The sequence below is a fragment of the Anomaloglossus baeobatrachus genome, chromosome 5 (genome assembly GCF_048569485.1).
Source record: "Anomaloglossus baeobatrachus isolate aAnoBae1 chromosome 5, aAnoBae1.hap1, whole genome shotgun sequence".
Taxonomy (NCBI): Eukaryota; Metazoa; Chordata; class Amphibia; order Anura; family Aromobatidae; genus Anomaloglossus; species Anomaloglossus baeobatrachus.
The window spans coordinates 200164658-200187667 of record NC_134357.1 but is presented as its reverse complement, the minus strand read 5'-3'; the positions used below and the strand labels follow the sequence as shown (position 1 = coordinate 200187667).

The following is a 23010-nucleotide window of genomic DNA, read 5'->3' as shown; positions in this document are numbered from 1 at the left end:
TGTGGCCGGCGAACTGCCTCTTTTGTAAGGGGGCGGTTCGTGTGGCGTCACAGCGACGTTACATGGCAGGCGGCCAATAGAAGTGGAGGGGCGGAGAGCAGCCGAAGGAAAGACATGCCCACCTCGTTGACGGAGGACACAGGTACAGTGTTGTTGGTCGTTCCTGGGGTGTCACACGTAGCGATGTGTGCTGCCTCAGGAACGACGAACAACCTGCATCCACAACGACCAACATTATTATGAAAATGAACGACGTGTCAACGATCAACGATTAGGTGAGTATTTTTGATCGTTAACACTCGCTCATAGTTGTTACATGCAACGACGTCGCTAACGAGGCCGGATGTGCGTCATGAATTCCGTGACCCCAACAACATCTCGTTAGCAATGTCGTTGTGTGTAAATGGGCCTTTACATGTAACTAAGAAGCAACTAGGATGACACATGAGAAAAAAAAAAACAGCCCATTGCTCCCAGATGGTAACAATCCCACTGATATGTGAATCTAACCAAAGGTTGAGCACTGTACTCGACTGTAGAGTGGAGCGCGGTTCGTGGTTCTCCAGTTCGCGGTTCGAGTGATTTTGAGGACTGTTCTAGATCGAACTAGAACTCGAGCTTTTTGCTAAAGCTCGATAGTTCTAGTTACGTTCGATAACGGTTCTAGCAGCAAAAAGCCAAGCTAATTACTAGCTGGCTTTCCGCTGTAATAGTGTAAGTCACTCTGTGACTCACACTATTATGAAATTTCAGCGTATAGTGTGCGGAAACAGCGCATTCAGATCACTGCTGCTGGGATAATGGCGATCGCCTTTTTTTTTTTTCCTCCTTGTCTTCGTTCCCTAAGCGCGCGCGTGTAGTGGGGCGGGCCAGCATGTCAGCCAATCCCAGACACACACACAGCTAAGTGGACTTTTAGCCAGAGAAGCAATGGCATGTGTGATAGGATGTCCATGTCACATGTCCCTGCATTATAAAAACGGGTATCTGCCCGTCCGGAAGCCATTATCTGCCTTCTGCATCTGTGTGTCAGTCACCGCTGGCATAGCTCCTGTCTCCGATACTGCTGTGTACGCTATGCACACAGCGCTATAAAGAATAGGGATAGAAGTTTCAATTAACCCTTGTAAGGGCTAATAACAGCAGGCTCAGAGCCATAGGTGACAGTCAGGTCCGTGGAAACAGATTTTAACAGCTACAGAAGATAATAGCGTCTGTGTAGCTAAGGTCAGGGACTTTTTCGCTGCATTTCCCCATTAGGAGGGATAGAAAGTGAGGCTTCCTTTCCTGTACACTGACTCACAACCCTGCAACTGTACCCTCCTGCCCTTTTCACACTCAAGCTCATTGTTACTAAGCCATTATACTAGCAAACACTGAGTAAACTTAGTGGCATCCTAAAAGTGGCTGTTGGACTTCCATTAGTGTCCCACTAGTGCAAATCTGTTTGCAGCACCTCTGCATTGCACACTCAAACTCATTGTTACTAAGCCATTATACTAGCAAACACTGAGTAAACTTAGTGGCATCCTAAAAGTGGCTGTTGGACTTCCATTAGTGTCCCACTAGTGCAAATCTGTTTGCAGCACCTCTGCATTGCACACTCAAACTCATTGTTACTAAGCCATTATACTAGCAAACACTGAGTAAACTTAGTGGCATCCTAAAAGTGGCTGTTGGACTTCCATTAGTGTCCCACTAGTGCAAATCTTTTTGCAGCACCTCTGCATTGCACACTCAAACTCATTGCTACTAAGCCATTATACTAGCAAACACTGAGTAAACTTAGTGGCATCCTAAAAGTGGCTGTTGGACTTCCATTATTGTCCCACTGGTGCAAAGCTATTTGCAGCACCACTGCATTGCACACTCAAACTCATGGTTACTAAGCCATTATACTAGCAAACACTGAGTAAACTTAAGGCTACTTTACACACTGCGATATCGGTCCCAATATCGCTAGTGTGGGTACCCGCCCCCATCTGTTGCGCGACACGGGCAAATCGCTGCCCGTGCCGCACAACATCGCGCAGACCCGTCACATATACTTACCTGCCCGGCGACGTTGCTGTGACCGGCGAACCGCCTCCTTTCTAAGGGGGCGGTCCGTGCGGCGTCACAGCAACGTCACTGAGCGACCGCCCAATAGCAGCGGAGGGGCGGAGCTGAGCGGGACGTAACATCCTGCCCACCTCCTTCCTTCCGCATTGCGGCCGGGAGGCAGGTAGGAGAGTTTCCTCATTCCTGCGGCGTCACACATAGCGATGTGTGCTGCCGCAGGAGTGACGAACTACATCGTTACTGCTGCAGTAACGATAATCGAGAATGGACCCCCTTGTCACCGATGAGCGATTTTGCACGTTTTTGCAACGATGCAAAATCGCTCATCGGTGTCACACACAGCAACATCGCTAATGCGGCCGGATGTGCATCACAAATTCCGTGACCCCAACGACTCCGCATTAGCGATGTCACAGCGTGTAAAGCCCCCTTTAGTGGCATCCTAAAAGTGGCTGTTGGACTTCCATTAGTGTCCCACTAGTGCAAAGCTATTTGCAGCACCTCTGCATTGCACACTCAAACTCATTCTTACAAAGCCATTTTATTAGCAAACTATGCCGCCAGTTTAAGGGCCGTAGTTGCATTGTCAGGGATAGTTATTGTTGTTTATTCTGCTGTTAATAAAGATAGACCACCGCTGCAATCTACACCACCTCTCAATTTTTACTACCACATTTTAAGTGCACAATCTTGTCGCAATCAAAATGAGTGGCAAAATGACAGATGCTGGTGGAAAGGGGAAGAGGCATGTTGGAAAAGGAAAAAAAGGGTTTGTCCGTGGGGAAGGTGGCAAAGCTCCATTATCATCTGCTGAAGATAGACCATCTACCAGCAAAAGTAAGATGTCTACTACTTACCGTGGACAATCCGATGTGCTCCCTGTTTTACGGACACGAACAACTGGAACAAAGGTAGATAATGGCCAAAAAAAGAAAATGCTTGAATGGATCTCAAGTGGTCCAACAAGTGTCCTCTCCGCCACCTCAACTACCGCATCCAAAAAACACCAGTCCTCGGAGTTTTCATCCCAATCACACTTGCTTTCTCCCAGCTCTGAAGTCTCCATCCGCCCTGCACAGTATGGTGGAACTGAGATGGCTGAGTCTGCAGAGCTGTTCAGTCACACTATAGCCTGGGATTCAGAGGTCTGCTCCCAAGCTACAGTGAGTACAGACCAGGAAATGGTCTGCAGTGATGCCCAGAACCTTTGTGACTCAGATTCAGGCCATGATGAACAAGTTTCTGAGCATAATGTTGACCATTATTCACAAACTGAAACACCTGTTGTAATAGACAATGAGGAACATACTGATGACGATGAGACGCTGATACCAGATTGGGATGACAACTTAAATATTGGTTCACGTTAGGAAGAGGCTCGGTCTGAGGGTGAGGGAGTTCTAGATCCCACCTACTGTCAACCCACAGTCAGGCACTGGAGGAGGTCAACAGAGGCGGTGAAGGAGGATGCTACTGACGACGAAGTTACCTTGCGCCTTCCTGGACAGAGGAGTAGTACTGGTAGCACGTCTACAACTGAATTCTCTGCCACCACTCTGCCTCTGAGCACTAGTCAGGGGGGCTCAGTAGGTCACATGCCCTCTAAGCCTTGCCTAGCCTGGACCTTTTTTGACATAGAAAAAGATCGCCCAAATCATGTGATCTGTAAAATTTGTCGTGATTCTGTTAGTAGAGGGCAAAACCTCAGGAGTTTGACAACTTCTTTCATGAATCGTCACATGAATAAATATCATATTTCCCAGTGGGAAGCTCACCGTGCTGCAATGCGGTCTAGCGGAGCGAACCATCCACTGCCTGCCCCTTCAAGTGAATCCGCGCGCTCTTCATCTTCTAGGACTGTGGGGACAGCTGTCACACCTGGTTTTCCAGTCCCAACTTCCACCACTGCAACCGCAACAGGCAGTTTGCTTGGTAGGTCATCATTTGGTTTGGAAGGGGAAACAAGTGCGTGTGTACAGCTCTCTCAGACATCGATAGCATCAACGTTGGATGAAGGCAACATCATGTCTACGCCTGCACTTTCCTCACAAACCTGCATTTTTTCAGGGACACCCTACTCAACACCGTCTACACACAGCAGCCAGATCTCTGTCCCTCAGATGTGGACAAATAAAAGGCCATTTCCTGCGACCCATGACAAAGCCAAGAGGTTAATTTTATCCCTCTGTAAGCTCTTGGCTACCGAAATGCTGCCTTTCCGCCAGGTGGACACAGAGGATTTTCGAGACCTTATATCTGTCGCTGTGCCCCAGTACCAGATGCCCAGTCGCCACTACTTCTCTAAGAAAGGTGTGCCTGCGCTACACCAGCATGTCGCAGCCAACATCACCGCTTCCTTGAGAAACTCTGTGTGTCAACGGGTGCATTTCACCACCGATACTTGGACCAGTAAGCATGGACAGGGACGTTACTTGTCGCTGACTGGGCACTGGGTAACTATGGTGATAGATGGTGAAGGGTCTGCTGCAGAAGTCTTGCTGTCCCCACGACTTGTGTGTCAATCCTCTGTCTGTCCAAGTTCCGCCACTGCTTCTGCCTCCTCCGCCTCGTCTGGGTCGTCCACCTCCGCCCCAAGCCTACATGGTCAGGCCACCAGCATTCTAACTGCGCAGAAGGAATCACGTACCCCTCATTACTATATTGGCAGCAGAGCGCAACGGCATCAGGCGGTCTTTAGCTTGAAATGTCTTGGAAATAAGAGTCACACAGCGGCTGAGTTGTGGGCAGCTCTGGAGACTGAGTTTAATAAATGGTTGTCTCCACTCAACCTGCAGCCTGGTAAGGCCATGTGCGACAATGCTGCAAACCTGGGTGCGGCCCTTCGCCTGGGCAAGGTGACACACGTGCTTTGTATGGCTCACGTGTTGAACCTTGTTGTCCAGCAATTTTTAACACACTATCCCGGCCTAGATGGCCTTCTGAACAGGGCACGAAAACTGTCTGCTCACTTCCGCCGTTCAACCACCGCTGCTGAGCGACTTGCATCGCTCCAGCAGTCTTTCGGCCTGCCGGTTCATCGCCTGAAATGCGATGTGCCGACACGCTGGAATTCGACTCTCCACATGTTACAGCGACTGTGGCAGCACTGTCGAGCCCTAGTGCAATACGTCATGACGTATAGCCTGGGCCAACGAGATGCAGAGGTGGGGCAGATCACCCTGATGGAGTGGTCTCAAATCACCCTTCTGCATAGTTTCGACATGGCGACGAATATGCTTAGCGCTGACAATGCCATTATCAGCATGACAATTCTAGTCATTTACATGCTGGAGCACATGCTAAACACTATTCGGAGTCAGGGGGTGGGCAACAGGAAGGGAAGGAACTACAGGAGGATTCATATGCGCAAGACACAACAACATCACCAAGGTCCAGACGTTCATCATCACCAAAGCGGCAGGCATGGGACCATGGGGGACAGGGATCAACAAGGGCACATAGTAATACAAAACAGGAGGAAACGAGTAACTTGCTTCAAAAATATATGTATTTTTTATTTTTTATTTATATTTCATGTGCTTATTTTTAGTAATATTTTATCGTGAAATAGATACAATACACATATATCGGTATATAAATAAGAATAATAGCAGGAAAACTGTGGAAACCACAGGAAGAAATGTTAAATACATAAGATCATAATAGCAGGAAAACTGGAAACCACAGGAAGAAATGTTAAATACATAAGATCACATAGTAGCAGGCGAAATGTTGAGGAAGGTGCAGGAGAACATGAAGAAATGGAGGAGGAACTGTCCATGGACATGGAAGACTCAGCGGATGAGGGAGACCTTGGTCAAATTTCTGTTGAAAGAGGTTGGGGGGAGATGTCAGAGGAAGAAAGAACGGTTAGCACCTCTATTCCACAAACACAGCGTGGACTTGGTCCGCATGGCTGCGCAAGACACATGACAGCCTTCTTGCTGCACTACCTCCAACATGACCCTCGTATTGTCAAAATTAGAAGTGATGATGACTACTGGCTTGCCACACTATTAGATCCCCGGTACAAGTCCAAATTTTGTGACATAATTCCAGCCATAGAAAGGGACGCACGTATGCAGGAGTATCAGCAGAAGCTGTTACTCGATCTTAGCTCGGCTTTTCCACCAAACAACCGTGGTGCAGGGAGTGAATCTCCCAGTTGTAACTTGACAAACATGGGACGGTCTCGTCATCTTCAACAGTCTGCCCGTACCAGTAGCACCATATCTGGTGCTGTTAACAACAATTTTATTGAATCTTTTCATAATTTTTTTAGATCATCCTTTGCAAGGCCACCAGAGACAATAAGTCTGACACATAATCAACGGCAGGAGAGGATGATACAGGAGTATCTCCAAATGAACATCGATGCCATTACTTTGCAAATGGAGCCTTGCTCATTTTGGGCTTCAAATCTTGAAAAATGGCTAGAGCTCTCCACTTACGCCTTGGAGATTTTGTTGTGTCCAGCTGCCAGCGTTGTCTCTGAACGTGTCTTCAGTGCTGCTGGGTGTGTGCTGACAGATAAGCGCACGCGTCTGTCTAGTGACAATGTGGACAGACTAACGTTCATCAAAATGAACAAGTCATGGATCCACAAGGAATTTACTACCCCTGTGTCATCCTGGGGAGAGTAAATGCTTGTGGATTTTGAATGTGCTTGATGCAAATCTAGCTGTGAAGTGTACAACTGGGGCACAAGTGCTGCCACTTGTCACGCTTCACGGTCCCCTGACCCCGTCCTCCTGTTCCCGTGGCCTGCTCCCCGCTCCCAGGCGTTGTTCCCTACTTACCACTCCGGTCCCTGTCTCCTCTTCCCTGCCTGCGGCCTCCATGCGTCCAGCTCCCCGCTCCCGGCGCTCCTCTGTGACATGGGACTCCCAGCCGGGCGCTCCTGCTTCCTCCTCACCGCTTCCTGGACTGGCTTCTGGCACACGGGCCTCGCGCATGCGCATTAGGGCGCGCGCATGGTCATTGACCCTTTCTTAAAGGGCCAGCACCCAGAAACAGGATATTGCATAGACAGGTACAGGGTATATAAGGGTTCTCTTTCCTGGTGGGCGGGGCCTGTTCTACGTGTTTAGCAAGCTAGTGTTCAGGTCCCCGTATTGCTTTGCCCTGTGCTTTGCTTTGTATTAACCCTGTCCTGTCTCGTAGAGCCTATCCTGCCACGCCAGTCGCTCCGAACCAAGTCCATCCCTGGACCCTGACGGTGACTTTGGCGGATGTCCCACCACCTCTGCAGCTCCGCCAGTCTCCAGTCTCTGGCTCCGTTCGGTGACCCGTTCCATCGCTCAGCAGGTTCCGGATCCTGCCTGACTCTACAACCCGGCCTCGGACCCTGAGCCTCGTCACCCGGACTACCGTCCAGAACTCCGTGGGTTCAGCATCATCCACCTTTCCTGCTTCTCTACAGACTGTCCAGCTACCTATAGTGCTCCGGCTGCCGTGCATCAGGACCCTCTGGCGGGGTGACCAGCTTGGCTGCCTTCTCAGGGGAAATCGGTGTACGGTCCAGTGCTTCCACCACCCGGACGTAACAGCTAGAACAGGCCATGGATCCCGCCGAAGCACTAGCGGCCTTGTAGCAGGAACTCACACGCCAGCGTGAGACCCAGACCCGCATGCTGAACTTCATGTCTTCTGTGGACGCCCGCCTGAACACGCTACAAGCGTCAGCCACATCCTCGGCATCTCGAGCTTGCACTGTACAATCCACGGCCACTGCTTCCGTGGCAGATTCCTCGGATGCTTCCAGACTTCGTTTGGCCTCACCACCCCGGTACGCCGGAGATCCCAAGACCTGCAGGGGATTCATCAATCAATGCTCTCTCCATTTCAAGCTGCTGCCGCACTTGTTTGCCTCCGACCAAGCCAAGGTCGCGTTCATGATGTCCCATCTAGAGGGAGAGGCATTGGCCTGGATGAACCCCTTGTGGGAGAAGGAGGATCCGGTGACCACCAACATCCAGGAATTCCTGCAGGCATTTCGTGGCACCTTTGACGAGCCCGGACGCGCCTCCGCGTCTGCCTCATCTCTCCTCCGGCTACGTCAGGGGACTCTGACGGTGGGCCAATATGCCATCCGTTTTCGCACCCTGGCTTCGGAACTCAGGTGGAACAATGAGGCACTAACCGCCGCCTTCTGGGAAGGACTCTCGGGTCGTATTAAAGATGAGCTGGCTGGACGTGACGTGCCTTCCACCCTGGATGCCCTGATTGCCCTAGCAACTCGAGTGGATCTTCGCTTTCAGGAACGATCCAAGGAAGTGTCCCGCGAGAGGCGTCCGATACGGCACTCCTCCCCACCACAGAAGTCCATCGCTTCCCAGTTGGCGTCACCTGGCATGTCTACCTCCGAGCCCATGCAGATCGACCGCCTGAAGCAGTCGGAACAACGCCGAGCGGAACGACTAGCAAAGGGTCTCTGCTTCTACTGCGGTGGTGGCACACACCTGCTACGCTCTTGTCCCGAGAAGCCGGGAAACTCCAAAGCCTAGGCTTGGTAGGAGAGGCCACCCTAGGTGCTGGGACTCTCTCAGACTCCGTTACCTGGACTATACAAGTCACTACAGAAGAGACCCGATTCATGGCAGAGGCGTATCTCGATTCCGGAGCAGCAGGCAACTTTATCCAGCAGGCCACGGTGGATAAGTACCAGGTGCCTGTCCTCCCACTAGAGAAACCGCTGGTGATCGCCTCTGTTGATGGGAAACCCCTCTCTGACACAGTCTCCCTGGTCACCAAGCCTGTGGAAGTAAGGATCGGTGCTCTGCACACCGAGAAGATCACCTTCTACGTCCTTCCGCGCATGTCTCATCAGATCCTGCTGGGACTTCCATGGTTACGGACACACGAACCATCGGTCAGCTGGAGTACAGGTGAAATCACCCGATGGGGCTCCTCGTGTCCCGAGAGATGTCTGAAATCCATCCAGCCCGTCCGACGCCCTCCGGTTCCAGAGTCTCTACCAGGACTGCCTTCTGCCTACTGGTCCTTCACGGACGTGTTTGATAAAAAGGAGTCAGAGGTGTTACCACCTCATCGTCCCTACGACTGTGCTATCGAGTTACTGCCAGGAACTACGCCCCCTCGAGGACGGATATACCCCTTGTCCCCTGCTGAAACACGAGCTATGTCTACCTATATCACCGAGAGCCTAGCTAAGGGGTTCATTCGGAGGTCCTCGTCCCCTGCCGGAGCGGGGTTTTTCTTCGTCAAGAAGAAGGAAGGTGATCTGCGCCCTTGCATTGACTACCGGGGATTAAACCAGATCACCGTAAAGAACAAATACCCTCTGCCGCTTATCCCTGAACTATTCGATCGGCTCCGAGGGGCCCGAGTATTCACCAAGTTGGACCTTCGTGGGGCCTATAATCTGGTTCGCATTCGCTCTGGAGACGAATGGAAAACTGCATTCAACACTCGGGATGGGCACTATGAGTATTGTGTCATGCCCTTTGGTCTGTGTAACGCTCCGGCCGTCTTCCAAGAACTGGTGAACGACGTGTTCAGAGACCTCCTCTATGTCTGTGTCGTGGTGTATCTGGACGACATACTGGTCTTCTCTCTGGATCTACAAACCCATCGAGAGAACGTGCAGCTAGTTCTCCAGAGGCTTAGAGAGAATCGTCTGTACGCCAAGTACGAGAAATGCATCTTCGAAAAGTCGTCTCTTCCCTTCCTGGGTTATGTAATCTTGGACACTGGCCTGCAGATGGATCCAGAGAAAGTGTCTGCCATCATCAACTGGCCTCCTCCTTCCGGACTGAAGGCTATCCAACGCTTTCTCGGCTTTGCGAACTACTACCGTCAGTTCATCCCGCATTTCTCTGCCTTGACTGCACCTCTCTCTGCCTTGACTAAAAAAGGAGCTAATCCTAAGGACTGGTCTCCGGCGGCCGATGCCGCGTTCTGCTCCTTGAAACAGGCGTTTGCTTCTTCCTCAGTTCTCCATCGCCCTGAATTGAACCGACAGTTCACCTTAGAGGTGGATGCCTCCTCCTCAGGAGCCGGGGCAGTGTTGATGCAGAACTCCCCCTCCGGAAAGATGGTCACATGTGGATTCTTCTCCAAGAGCTTCTCGGCACCCGAACGCAACTACACCATTGGGGATCGGGAGCTACTGGCCGTGAAGCTGGCCTTGGAGGAATGGCGCTACCTCCTGGAAGGAGCTGTATACCCTGTAATCATATACACGGACCACAAGAATCTGGAGTACCTGCGGTCTGCCCAAAGACTGAATCCACGACAAGCCCGCTGGTCCTTGTTCTTTGCTCGATTTGATTTCCAACTCCATTTTCGGCCTGCGGATAAGAACGTGCGGGCAGACGCTCTGTCTAGATCCTTCGTGCCCGTGGAGTTGGAGGAGGAGACATACCAGCCCATCATCAACCCCAGTAAAATCATTCCGGTGACTCCTGTCGCTCTAACTCAGATACCCCCTGGGAAGACCTATGTCTCAGATACTGACAGACAGAAAGTCCTGCACTGGGGCCATGCTTCTAAGATCGCCGGCCATGCTGGTCAGAAGAAGACTTGGAGCACGATTATCCGTCACTACTGGTGGCCGTCCCTCCGTAAAGACGTCGCAACCTTCGTCTCGGCCTGTCCATCCTGAGCCCGGAACAAGACACCCAAGCACCTACCCTATGGACGTCTTCTGCCTCTGCCCATTCCTTCCGTTCCGTGGCAACATATCGCAATGGACTTTATCACGGACTTACCCTTATCCTCCGGACATACGGTCATATGGGTTGTGGTGGATCGCTTCTCAAAGATGGCCCACTTCGTTCCCATGGCTGGACTGCCCTCTGCCCAGGAGCTAGCTGACTCCTTCATACAGCACATATTCCGATTGCATGGCTTCCCCGCACACATAGTGTCTGACAGAGGAACTCAGTTTAGCTCGCGCTTCTGGAGGGCTCTCTGCAAACATCTAGGAGTGTCCTTGGACTTTTCTTCGGCCTACCATCCTCAGTCGAATGGCCAAGTGGAACGGGTCAATCAGATCCTGACCTCCTTCCTGCGCCACTACGTCAACATCCATCATGACGATTGGTCCACGCTCCTACCTTGGGCTGAATTCTCCCATAACCAGCACATCAGTGAGTCTACCTCCAGCTCTCCCTTTCAGATCGTGTATGGATTGCAGCCTTCTGTCCCGTTGCCAGTATCCTCGGCTTCCGACGTCCCCGCAGCAGATGCTCTGGTTCGGGACTCTTCAGCTATATGGAACTCTGTCAAGTCATCCCTAGAACGTGCTTCATTGCGGATGAAGAGACATGCGGACAAGAGGCGCCTGGATCCCCCGTGTTTCTCCCCAGGTGATCTGGTCTGGCTTGCATCCAGATATGTCCGATTGAAGTTACCCTCGTACAAGTTGGGCCCTCGCTACATCGGGCCGTTTAAGATCATCAGCAAGATCAATGCAGTCTCCTACAAGCTGCAGGTTCCGGCCACGATGCGGATACCCAACTCCTTCCATGTCTCCTTACTCAGGCCTGTTGTCCTTGGTCCCTTCTCCGCTGAGGTCGGTGCTGCTCCCCCTCCTATTGCTGATGATGACATCTATGCGGTAAGGGATATCGTGGCCATGAAGACCGTGCGAGGTCGGCAGTACTTCTTGGTAGACTGGGCGGGTTATGGTCCCGAGGATCGGTCCTGGGAGCCCCGGGAGAATGTTGGCACTCCTCTGATTCGTGCCTTCCTGTCCCGCTTGCGGGGGAGGGCGTGGGGGAGGGGGTACTGTCACGCTTCCCGGTCCCCTGGCCCCGTCCTCCGGTTCCCGTGGCCCGCTCCCCGCTCCCCGGCGGCGTTCCCTACTTACCACTCCGGTCCCGGTCTCCTCTTCCCCGCCTGTGGCCTCCATGCGTCCAGCTCCCCGCTCCCGGCGCTCCTCTGTGACATGGGACTCTCAGCCGGGCGCTCCTGCTTCCTCCTCACCGCTTCCTGGACTGGCTTCTGGCACACGGGCCTCGCGCATGCGCATTAGGGCGCGCGCGCGGTCATTGACCCTTTCTTAATGGGCCAGCACCCAGAAACAGGATATTGCATAGACAGGTACAGGGTATATAAGGGTTCTCTTTCCTGGTGGGCGGGGCCTGTTCTACGTGTTTAGCAAGCTAGTGTTCAGGTCCCCGTATTGCTTTGCCCTGTGCTTTGCTTTGTATTAACCCTGTCCTGTCTCGTAGAGCCTATCCTGCCACGCCAGTCGCTCCGAACCAAGTCCATCCCTGGACCCTGACGGTGACTTCGGCGGATGTCCCACCACCTCTGCAGCTCCGCCAGTCTCCAGTCTCTGGCTCCGTTCGGTGACCCGTTCCATCGCTCAGCAGGTTCCGGATCCCGCCTGACTCTACAACCCGGCCTCGGACCCTCAGCCTCGTCACCCGGACTACCGTCCAGAACTCCGTGGGTTCAGCATCATCCACCTTTCCTGCTTCTCTACAGACTGTCCAGCTACCTATAGTGCTCCGGCTGCCGTGCATCAGGACCCTCTGGCGGGGTGACCAGCTTGGCTGCCTTCTCTGGGGAAATCGGTGTACGGTCCAGTGCTTCCACCACCCGGACGTAACACCACTGAAGGGGTGGGTGTGTGTGTGTGTGGCCCAATTTTTGGAAAAAAGGGAGACTCCGCTTGGAGTAACCTTGCGGTGTTTTACGTGATTTTAGAAGGGCATGCCATGCCTATATCTGTGTCTCCTCCTCTTTTTCCTTGTCCAGCTTTTTTGTTTTCGTATGAGTATATGTCCTTGTCACTTTCCCATGTGTTTGTGTTGTGAGTTGTTTGTCACCTTTTGGACACCTTTGAGGGTGTTTTCTAGGTATTTTTATGTGTTTGTGATTGCCTCCCATTGTTTCCTATGCGGTTCGAGCGGTTCGCCGAACCGAACTCGACCGAGACCTCAACCAGTTCGCTCATCTCTACTCAACTGTCTACTGGAGTATTGTAGAAAATAAGAAATAAGGCGGACAGTGCCCAATTTAATGAGACATTTTAGACCACTGTTTTTTGGATTTGTGAGGTTCACAGTTGTTAGAGTTATTACTAGGGATGATCGAATACCAAAATTTCCGCTTCGACGAATATCCGATGAATAGGTCGGCACTATTCGACTATTCGCGAATATTCGATGCGCAATTTAAGTCTATGGGAAACTCGAATAATTTCACGTTGGACCTAACGGCGAGCTGTGGTGACTAGAGTTGAGCGCGGTTCTAGGTTCGAGGTTCTCCAGTTCTAGGCTCGAGTGATTTTGGGGGCTGTTCGAGATCGAACTAGAACTCGAGCTTTTTGCAAAAGCTCGATAGTTCTAGATATGTTCGAGAACGGTTCTAGCAGCAAAAAGCAGGGCTTTTTACAGCTACAGTGTGCAGGAGCCATCGCTGGCAGCCTGCCAGAAGCTGGTAACCAAGATAAACATCGGGTATCCAACCAAAGCGCTTTGGTTAGTAACCCGATGCTTATCCTAGTTGCTTGCAGGAAGCCCACACTTCCCCGCTCAGCTCGCTCCGCCCCCTCCTGCCCGCGGCATGTACACATACATACATACACACACACACACACACACACACACACACACACACACGGTCCCGCTCGGCTTACCTGCGGTGATGAAGTCCCGCCATCCCGACCTCAGCGCTGTCACTGTCCTCCATGGCCGCCGCTTGTCACATCTCCTTCTCTCGCTTCCGACCCGAGACTGACTAGCGGGGACGTCACGGGCCTCTCGCGATACTTGGTGGGAAGGCGCCGGTCATTGAACTCAGTGACAGGGGCTGTCAGTGTGCTGGAGATCAGCGCAGGTAATGTACCTCGCTGACAGCAGCACTTGTCATCCCCTGCAGTGACCTGGGCTGACCCATTGATGTTAGCTCAGGTCACTGCACTGCTCTCCCAGCCAATGGGGAACATCCTGCTCTTCATTGACTGGGACAGTGGGTATCGTCATGGCAACCCCTTGGATTACACCAGACCTGGATTTGTTTTTCTTTCTAATAAATTGGTTAAAGAGGGAATGTTTTGGGGAGTGTTTTTTCAAATAAAAATGTGTTTGTCATCTATTTTTTTTTATTACTGACTGGGTTGGTGATGTCGGGTATCTGATAGACGCCTGACCTCACCAACCCCAGGGCTTGATGCCAGGTGACATTACACATCTGGTATTAACCCCATATATTACCCCGTTTGCCACCGCACCAGGGCGCGGGATGAGCTGGGGCGAAGCACCAGGATTGGCGCATCTAATGGATGCGCCAATTCTGGGGCGGCTGCGGCCTGCTATTTTTAGGCTGGGGAGAGTCCAATAACCATGGATCTCCCTAGTCTGAGAATATCAGACCCCAGCTGTCTGCTTTACCTTGGCTGGTGATCCAATTTTGGGGGGACCCCTACGTGTTTTTTTTTTTAATTATTTATTTAATTTAAAATAACAGCGTGGGGTGCCCTCAGTTTTGGATTACCAGCCAAGGTGAGATTGCCAGCTGTGGTCTGCAGGCTGCAGTCGTCTGCTTTACCCTAGCTGGCTACAAAACTAGGGGGAACCCTACGTCATTTTTATTTTTTCATTTTTTTGGCTAAATACAAAGCTAAGCACCCCTTAGTGCCACATGAAAGGCACCAAAGGGTGCAAAATTACAAAATGCAGGAGAGTGGGACATTATGTGTCTTTCTGCCATTATGATGACAGAAAAGACTGATATGAAGTGCACAAGCACAAGAAAATCACCATAGCGCTCTACGCTGTGAAAAGCAGTAAAAAATGGCACTGGAGTGAACATGTGACCACCTCATGTAGGATGAAGCTATGGATCCTGGGTAAATTTATGCATTTACCCTCATTCAGTTTTTTGCAGTACACAAAAAAAACGGAAGGCACACGGATGACAAACAGATGACATACGGACCGTCTACGGAACGGAAACGGATGTCACACGGATGCACCCGTGAAAAAAAACGGACTGTTTTTTGCAGACCACAAAAATGGATCGGTCGTGTTAATGTAGCCTTAGGCTAAGTTCACACATCCTGTGTTTTGCATCAGTCACAATCCGTAGCCTTGAGGAATAACGGAATCCTGCAAAATATTTTGCAGGAATCCTGTATTTCCCCATAGACTTCTATTAGTGACGGATTGCGACTGATGACCCTGCGTTGCATCCGCTGCGTCGCGGTCCGTCGTTTTTGACTGACCGCCGAGCGGGGAGCAACGCAGAATGTAACGTTTTTCGGGCCGTTGAAAACAACGCACCGCGCAGGAATCCGTCGCGATCCGCCAAGCTTGTAATGCATGTCTATGGTGCAGGATTCCGTCGTAATCAGTCTTACAACGGAATCCAGCGCAGGATTCCGTCATGCTCTACTGAGCATGCCCAGGAAGTTGCTAAATTTAGAAAGGTATATAAAGAAGCTGTTATCAACAATCAGACAATGCTACCTGACCAACAAACCAGCCAGAGCAGACCCAGAGCACATGCAGAGAAGACCTTCCAGAGACCAGCTAGATCCAAGGAGGAACAGCCAGAGACCAGCTAGATCCAAGGAGGAACAGCCATTGCCAGGGTGAGGTGTATTTCTGTGATCTGTTGTCCCCCTTTTTTTTGTTGTTTTTTTTTTTTTTTTTTATTTGTCATGGGGTTTTTTTTCATTTTATTACTTTATTAGAGTTTTATTTTGTATTTTTTTTTTTTTATTTTGTATTTTTTTTTTTTAGTATATTCCTTTTTTTTTAGTTTAGTTTTGGTTAGAGGTTTTATTCCATTTTTATTTTTCTGTTCTATATTTTTTTACTTTTTTGTATGTTTAATTAGTATATTTATTTTGTATTTTTTTGTGGTTCCATTTTTTATTTTTTTTTTTCTTCGTTCTGTATTTATTTGTACTGTTAAATTTTTCAATAAAGAGTTTATGCTCTTTTTTTTTTTTTTTTTTGGTTTAGAAAAATCGAAAAAAAGTAAAAAAAAAATTAAAAATAAAAATATTCCCAATCTGGTCATTTTGCCTATTTTTGCGCCTGTTTAGTGTTTTTATATGGTTTAAAATTTTGGTTATCATCGATATTTTTGGGGTTGTATTTTGCAATGGTCACACAAAAACATTAATGTACTTTGTTGTATAGGGATCTATGTTTAACGGTTACACGTGTGTGTGTGTGTGTGTGTGTGTAATTTTCATGGTGTTTTTTATTAGGTTTTAAAAATAGAATTGCAGAGGGAGTTAAAGTTTTGGAAAAAAAATTGTGCTATGAGGGTATAGATTTCTTTAGTTTATGGGATTATTTTACCTTGGTGGATTGGGTTATTAATGGTATTATTGTGGGTGGGGATATTGATGTATTATCATATATATATATATATATATATATATATATATTAAAAATCATCTGTTTGCAGGCCACTGTACCGGTGATTAGCGGCAACTTTGTTTTACTAACGTGTTGTTTTTTGTCTCTCCACAGCTTTTTGCTCGGTGGTTGACATCCACCAACTAAAGTGGTCTTGAGGGTTCTGCGACGTGTCCTTTAGTGCCACAACAGTTGCCAACAAATGTAAGTATGTATGTTTGCAGGCCACTGTACCGGTGATTAGCGGCAACTTTGTTTTACTAACGTGTTGTTTTTTTGTCTCTCCACAGCTTTTTGCTCGGTGGTTGACATCCACCAACTAAAGTGGTCTTGAGGGTTCTGCGACGTGTCCTTTAGTGCCACAACAGTTGCCAACAAATGTAAGTATGTATGTTTGCAGGCCACTGTACCGGTGATTAGCGGCAACTTTGTTTTACTAACGTGTTGTTTTTTGTCTCTCCACAGCTTTTTGCTCGGTGGTTGACATCCACCAACTAAAGTGGTCTTGAGGGTTCTGCGACGTGTCCTTTAGTGTCACAACAGTTGCCAACAAATGTAAGTATGTATGTTTGCAGGCCACTGTACCGGTGATTAGCGGCAACTTTGTTTTACTAACGTGTTGTTTTTTGTCTCTCCACAGCTTTTTGCTCGGTGGTTGACATCCACCAACTAAAGTGGTCTTGAGTGTTCTGCGACGTGTCCTTTAGTACCACAACAGTTGCCAACACATGTAAGTATGTATGTTTGCAGGCCACTGTACCGGTGATTAGCGGCAACTTTGTTTTACTAACGTGTTGTTTTTTGTCTCTCCACAGCTTTTTGCTCGGTGGTTGACATCCACCAACTAAAGTGGTCTTGAGTGTTCTGCGACGTGTCCTTTAGTACCACAACAGTTGCCAACACATGTAAGTATGTATGTTTGCAGGCCACTGTACCGGTGATTAGCGGCAACTTTGTTTTACTAACGTGTTGTTTTTTGTCTCTCCACAGCTTTTTGCTCGGTGGTTGACATCCACCAACTAAAGTGGTCTTGAGTGTTCTGCGACGTGTCCTTTAGTACCACAACAGTTGCCAACACATGTAAGTATGTATGTTTGCAGGCCACTGTACCGGTGATTAGCGGCAACTTTGTTTTACTAACGTGTTGTTTTTTGTCTCTCCACAGCTTTTTGCTCGGTGGTTGACATCCACCAACTAAAGTGGTCTTGAGGGTTCTGCGACGTGTCCTTTAGTACCACAACAGTTGCCAACACATGTAAGTATGTATGTTTGCAGGCCACTGTACCGGTGATTAGCGGCAACTTTGTTTTACTAACGTGTTGTTTTTTGTCTCTCCACAGCTTTTTGCTCGGTGGTTGACATCCACCAACTAAAGTGGTCTTGAGTGTTCTGCGACGTGTCCTTTAGTACCACAACAGTTGCCAACACATGTAAGTATGTATGTTTGCAGGCCACTGTACCGGTGATTAGCGGCAACTTTGTTTTACTAACGTGTTGTTTTTTGTCTCTCCACAGCTTTTTGCTCGGTGGTTGACATCCACCAACTAAAGTGGTCTTGAGTGTTCTGCGACGTGTCCTTTAGTACCACAACAGTTGCCAACACATGTAAGTATGTATGTTTGCAGGCCACTGTACCGGTGATTAGCGGCAACTTTGTTTTACTAACGTGTTGTTTTTTGTCTCTCCACAGCTTTTTGCTCGGTGGTTGACATCCACCAACTAAAGTGGTCTTGAGTGTTCTGCGACGTGTCCTTTAGTACCACAACAGTTGCCAACACATGTAAGTATGTATGTTTGCAGGCCACTGTACCGGTGATTAGCGGCAACTTTGTTTTACTAACGTGTTGTTTTACATTTTTATAGCTCTTATATCATGTCTTCTTCTGGGAGCCCCCCTTCAAGGCAACAGCGATTGGAGGTAATTATTATTAACCGATTGACTTTGTGATCTGAGATGAAATATAACAAAAATTTTACAAACTTGCATACAGGAAGAGCAGGCGGAAGATGAATCACAGGGGAGCCCAGAAGAAGGCGAACGGGGTGGCGAGATGTCTGGTGAAGGCTCGCAACATGTAAGTATATTTCATATAACTTATATCACAAACATTACAACACAAAATAAAAATGTTGTTGGTTCGAATGTTTTAATTCTATTTTTAGGTGCAAGGTGGTGCCCGTCCTAGAGTCCCTCCCAGCGATGCCCGGGGTCGTGTGCGCGGCGGTGGTCGACAGCGTGTGAGTGTGTTTTCATTTATTCTGAAAGGATGTATCACATTAATGGTTTTAATGTTTAATATGTTTCTGATTACACAGGGTTCACAGCGGCGGCCGGACGGGGAATCAGATGGGGAGGAAGCGGGATTTGATGTCGACCTCCTCATCGACCTCGTCCATGAAAGGCAGCCGTTGTGGTCCATGCAAGACCACCGCCATGCTGATGCAGTTGTCACCCGACGACTCTGGGACCAAATCGCTGGAATCATGCTAGATGGATGGGATAGATTAGACACAAGGTCCCAAAACAAAGCACGTAAGTATAGATAATTCATTGAATGTACTTGTCGGCTTTACACTGTAATTCTCTGAATCTTTTGTATTATCTATTTTCAGGTACAAGGCTGATCACCCGGTGGCGGTCCCTACGCGATCGTTTCAGGAGGGAGTTAAATGTGGAAATGCAGGCTCCAAGTGGTTCGGGGAAACGCATGGGCTCCAAGTACAAGTATGCCGAAGCCCTTGCGTTCCTGCGATCGTCTATGATTTCTAGAAGGTAATTGCACTGACTTTGAGTTGATTTGTAAATTATTTATGCTTTTTTTTTTTGGAGAACAGAATGCTTATTAAAATTTGAAAGTAATTTAAATTTTGTTTTTTGTTTAATCCCACAGAACATTCTGTAGCACGACGGAGCCTGCAGCAGTCCAGCCCCCTCCTGAAACGATGACAGAAGAGACCGTCACTGGTGCCCCCTCCAACAGTCCCTGTGATCCATCCCTCCCTTCCACCTCTACCTCTGATTCCTCCCTCCCTTCCACCTCTACCGCTGATCCCTCCCTCCCTTCCACCTCTACTTCTTTCCCTTCCACCTCTACTTCTTCTACATCTTTACCTTCCATACCATCTTTCCCAACAGCTTACTGGCAGACCTCAGTGCATGCAGCTGCTGCTGAGCAGCGAGTAGGTGTTCCCTTAACCAACCCCTTGGACGCTTCTGACACGCGAACAACTTTTGGTTCGGTGCGACAGCGCCCAAGGGGACTGGATAGGGGCAGCCCCGAAATCTTAGCTCTAAACGCATCCATCCATAGCTTAATGAAGGTGTTATCAGAGCAAATAATTGCTGGCTTCCAACTGATAAGCCATAGCTTACATGAGTTGTCCAGCAAGATGGATCTGATGCGTTCAGAGTTAAGACCCACACAACACTATTTCCAATCCATAGTCGGACAGCTGGAAAACCTAACCTCTGAGCAGCAACTGTATGTGATGCAGGCCTGCCAGGATGCTCTTTGCAGAGTACGTTACCTTTCTTCTTTTAATTTACCCACTACTCTACCACCTCACCCTCCAGCCTATACTGTTCCTCCTCAGCCTCCAGCACCTACTCTACCACCAGCCCCTACTGTACCACCTCAAACAGCCCCTCTGACAACACCTCACCCAGCCTCCACTACTCAACCACCTCAGCCAGCAGCCCCTACTCACCAAACTTCTGCACAGTTTCAGCCCTCTGGACATTACCCATCATCTGTCCAGTACCATTCTGCAATGCAAAACCCTACATCAATGCCTGCATATCATCAACACTCTATACAAAGTTATGTTCCTTCTCCATCCCCACTTTCTAGCCAACAAATGTCAGCCCCAACTCCATCCCCATCCTCAATGTCCGCTCCACCAACACCACATTTCCCAAACCGTCATTCTGTGTCTGTGCCCCTCTTACCACAAAATCCACCATATCCCAGCCCTCAGCCTTCTCCCATCCCTCAGCCTTCTCCCAGCCCTCATCAATATTCTGTCTCTCCAAACCCTTTTCTTCCCAACAATTCTCTTACCTTTGCCACACCTTCCCATTCTGTATTACCCTCTGCCCAACCTTCCCCTTCCCTCTCCTCTTTACATACCCCATCTGTTGAAGGGGGCAGCCCTGCGAGCCTCACCAGTGTTATCTCCACCCCACGAACTTACGAGAATTTATAACATATTTTTCAGAATTGTTAACTTTCAAATAAAACATGCATAAAATTTACTCTTGTGTCTTTGATTATATAACGTCACACAGTTTCCAAATACATTTTTATTTAAATTTTAGAAGTGATTTACAACATCAAGTGTCCAAAAAAAGAATACATTACAAACACAGATTGTCGAAAAAAATTTGCAATATTCCTCAATCTTAAGCCAGCTTTACACCTTACAATTACGTATGCGATGTCGTATGCGATGTGATACGCCCAGGTCGCATATGCGATTGAATGAGATTGCATGTAGGTCGTTCATTTGCTGTCACACGTGCGTTAGTAGCCTATGTTAAATTGATAAATTTTGTGTGCGATCCTTTAGATCATGTGTTCTGTGACGTATGCATTGGGCACCTTTTTTTTCTTTATTTATTGACTTGCCAAGCGTGTGTAATGTGTAGGGATGCGTTTTTACTATGTCATCTGCCATTCAGCTCTGCTACATGGCCGCTAACAGCAGACACAGACAGCCATGTAGCAGAGCTGAATGGCCGCTGACCGCAGACACAGAAAGAGCCGCACTGATCGCGCTTCTCACCTCAGTTGCTGCGTGGAGGTGAGAGGAGCAGCGGTGAGTAGCGCGATCAGCTGAGCTGTCACTGAGGTTACCCGCGGCCACCGCTGCATCCACCGCTGGATCCAGTGACAGCGGGTAACCTCAGTGACAGCAGCTGATCGCGCGGCTGTGTTCATTAGCTGTGTGAAGCTGACCGGAACGGCTGTGTCTTCTGCAGCTCCGGTCACCTCCATGCAGCAGCGCTGGATGCGACGCTGGAGCATCCTGGATTACGCCGGACATGGAGGGCTTTTTGGGGCTGATTAAAGTGGTGAACCAGGGTATATGTTTGTGTTTTTTATTAAAGGATTTTTTCGGGCGGGCGTGTGTGTGTTTATTTACTGTAATTTACAGATTAATCATGGATGGTGTCTCATAGACGCCTGACATGATTAATCTAGGACTTATTGGCAGCTATGGGCTGCCAATAACTCCTTATTACCCCGATTTGCCAACGCACCAGGGCAAATCGGGAAGAGCCGGGTACAGTCCCAGAACTGTCGCATATAATGTATGCGGCAATTCTGGGCGGCTGTTGGCTGATATTGTTAGGCTGGGGGGCTCCCCATAACGTGGAGCTCCCCATCCTGAGAATACCAGCCTTCAGCCGTATGGCTTTATCTGGCTGGTTTTAAAATTGGGGGGGACCGCACGCCGTTTTTTTTAATTATTTAATTATTTATTTCACTACACAGTATAGACACGCCCACCGGCTGCTGTGATTGGGTTCAGTGTGACACCTGTCACTCAGCGTGGGGGCGTGTCTCACTGTAACCAATCCTAGGCGCCGTTGGGCGGGGAAAGCAGGGAATACGAGATTGTTTAATGGGCGGCCGGCTTTTTCAAAACAGTAAAAGCCGCCGGAGTTTTTATAACAGCAGTGCAGCGCCGCGCTGGAGATCGGGGAATGGTAAGTATGAGAGAGGGGGTAAGAGGGATAGACTGACATGGACAGAGAGTGAGGGACAGAGATAGTGACGGACTGACAGAGATTAGTGAATGACAGACATTGTGAGGCGCAAAAGAATGCAGCTTTTCAGCTGCGCTCTGAAGCAGAGCTTTTTTAAGCTGCGGTGCAGAGCGCACACCTGCGCACATAGCATCAGACACCAAAATCGTATGAGGGATGTCACACGTTACAATTCACTAGGTTCATACAACAAAACGTCCAATGTATGAGGAATAAACGACGTGTATGCGATCACCGTATTTTCGGTCAATATTGATCGCACGTAGGTTTCACACGCAAACACGTCACGAACGATGCCGGATGTGCGTCACTTACAACTTGACCCCGACGACGGATTGAAAGATTTATTGAAGCGTGTAAAGCAGGCATTACAGTAGCTTCGCACATATTATGTAAACATAAAATTACAGTAGTATAATAAGATGGTTGAAATAATATACATTAAAATGAACAAATATCACACCATTTGATCCTGCCAGTCCAGTCTGCCAACTGGAGAAACAAAGTAAGCGGCGAACTGTTCACGGACTTGCAGAACATCTTGACTGCTTCGAAAGGTGATGTTTCGGTACTCTGGCAATGGATTCGAAACTTGTTCCTCAGTAGCAAGGTCACCATTTGATAAAAGATAATTATGTAAAACCACACACGCTTTCACTACATGGTCAACATTATCAACTTTCAAATTTATTGCACTTGTCAAAACTCGCCATTTAGCAGTTAGTATGCCAAAGGCGCATTCAACCATGCGGCGAGCTCGACTTAACCGATAATTGAATATTTTCCTGGTGTGTGTTAGAGCACGGCTAGAAAACGGTTTCATCA

General features: G+C 48.9%; 1 long non-coding RNA gene across 1 annotated transcript; it reads left to right on the top strand.

Moving 5' to 3' along the window:
• The first annotated feature begins 18274 nt into the window (after positions 1–18274).
• Positions 18275–18654, top strand: LOC142309861 (uncharacterized). Its single transcript, XR_012754018.1, has 3 exons — positions 18275–18330; positions 18404–18487; positions 18576–18654. It is a non-coding gene; the product is annotated as an uncharacterized LOC142309861 (long non-coding RNA).
• The last annotated feature ends 4356 nt before the right edge of the window (positions 18655–23010 follow it).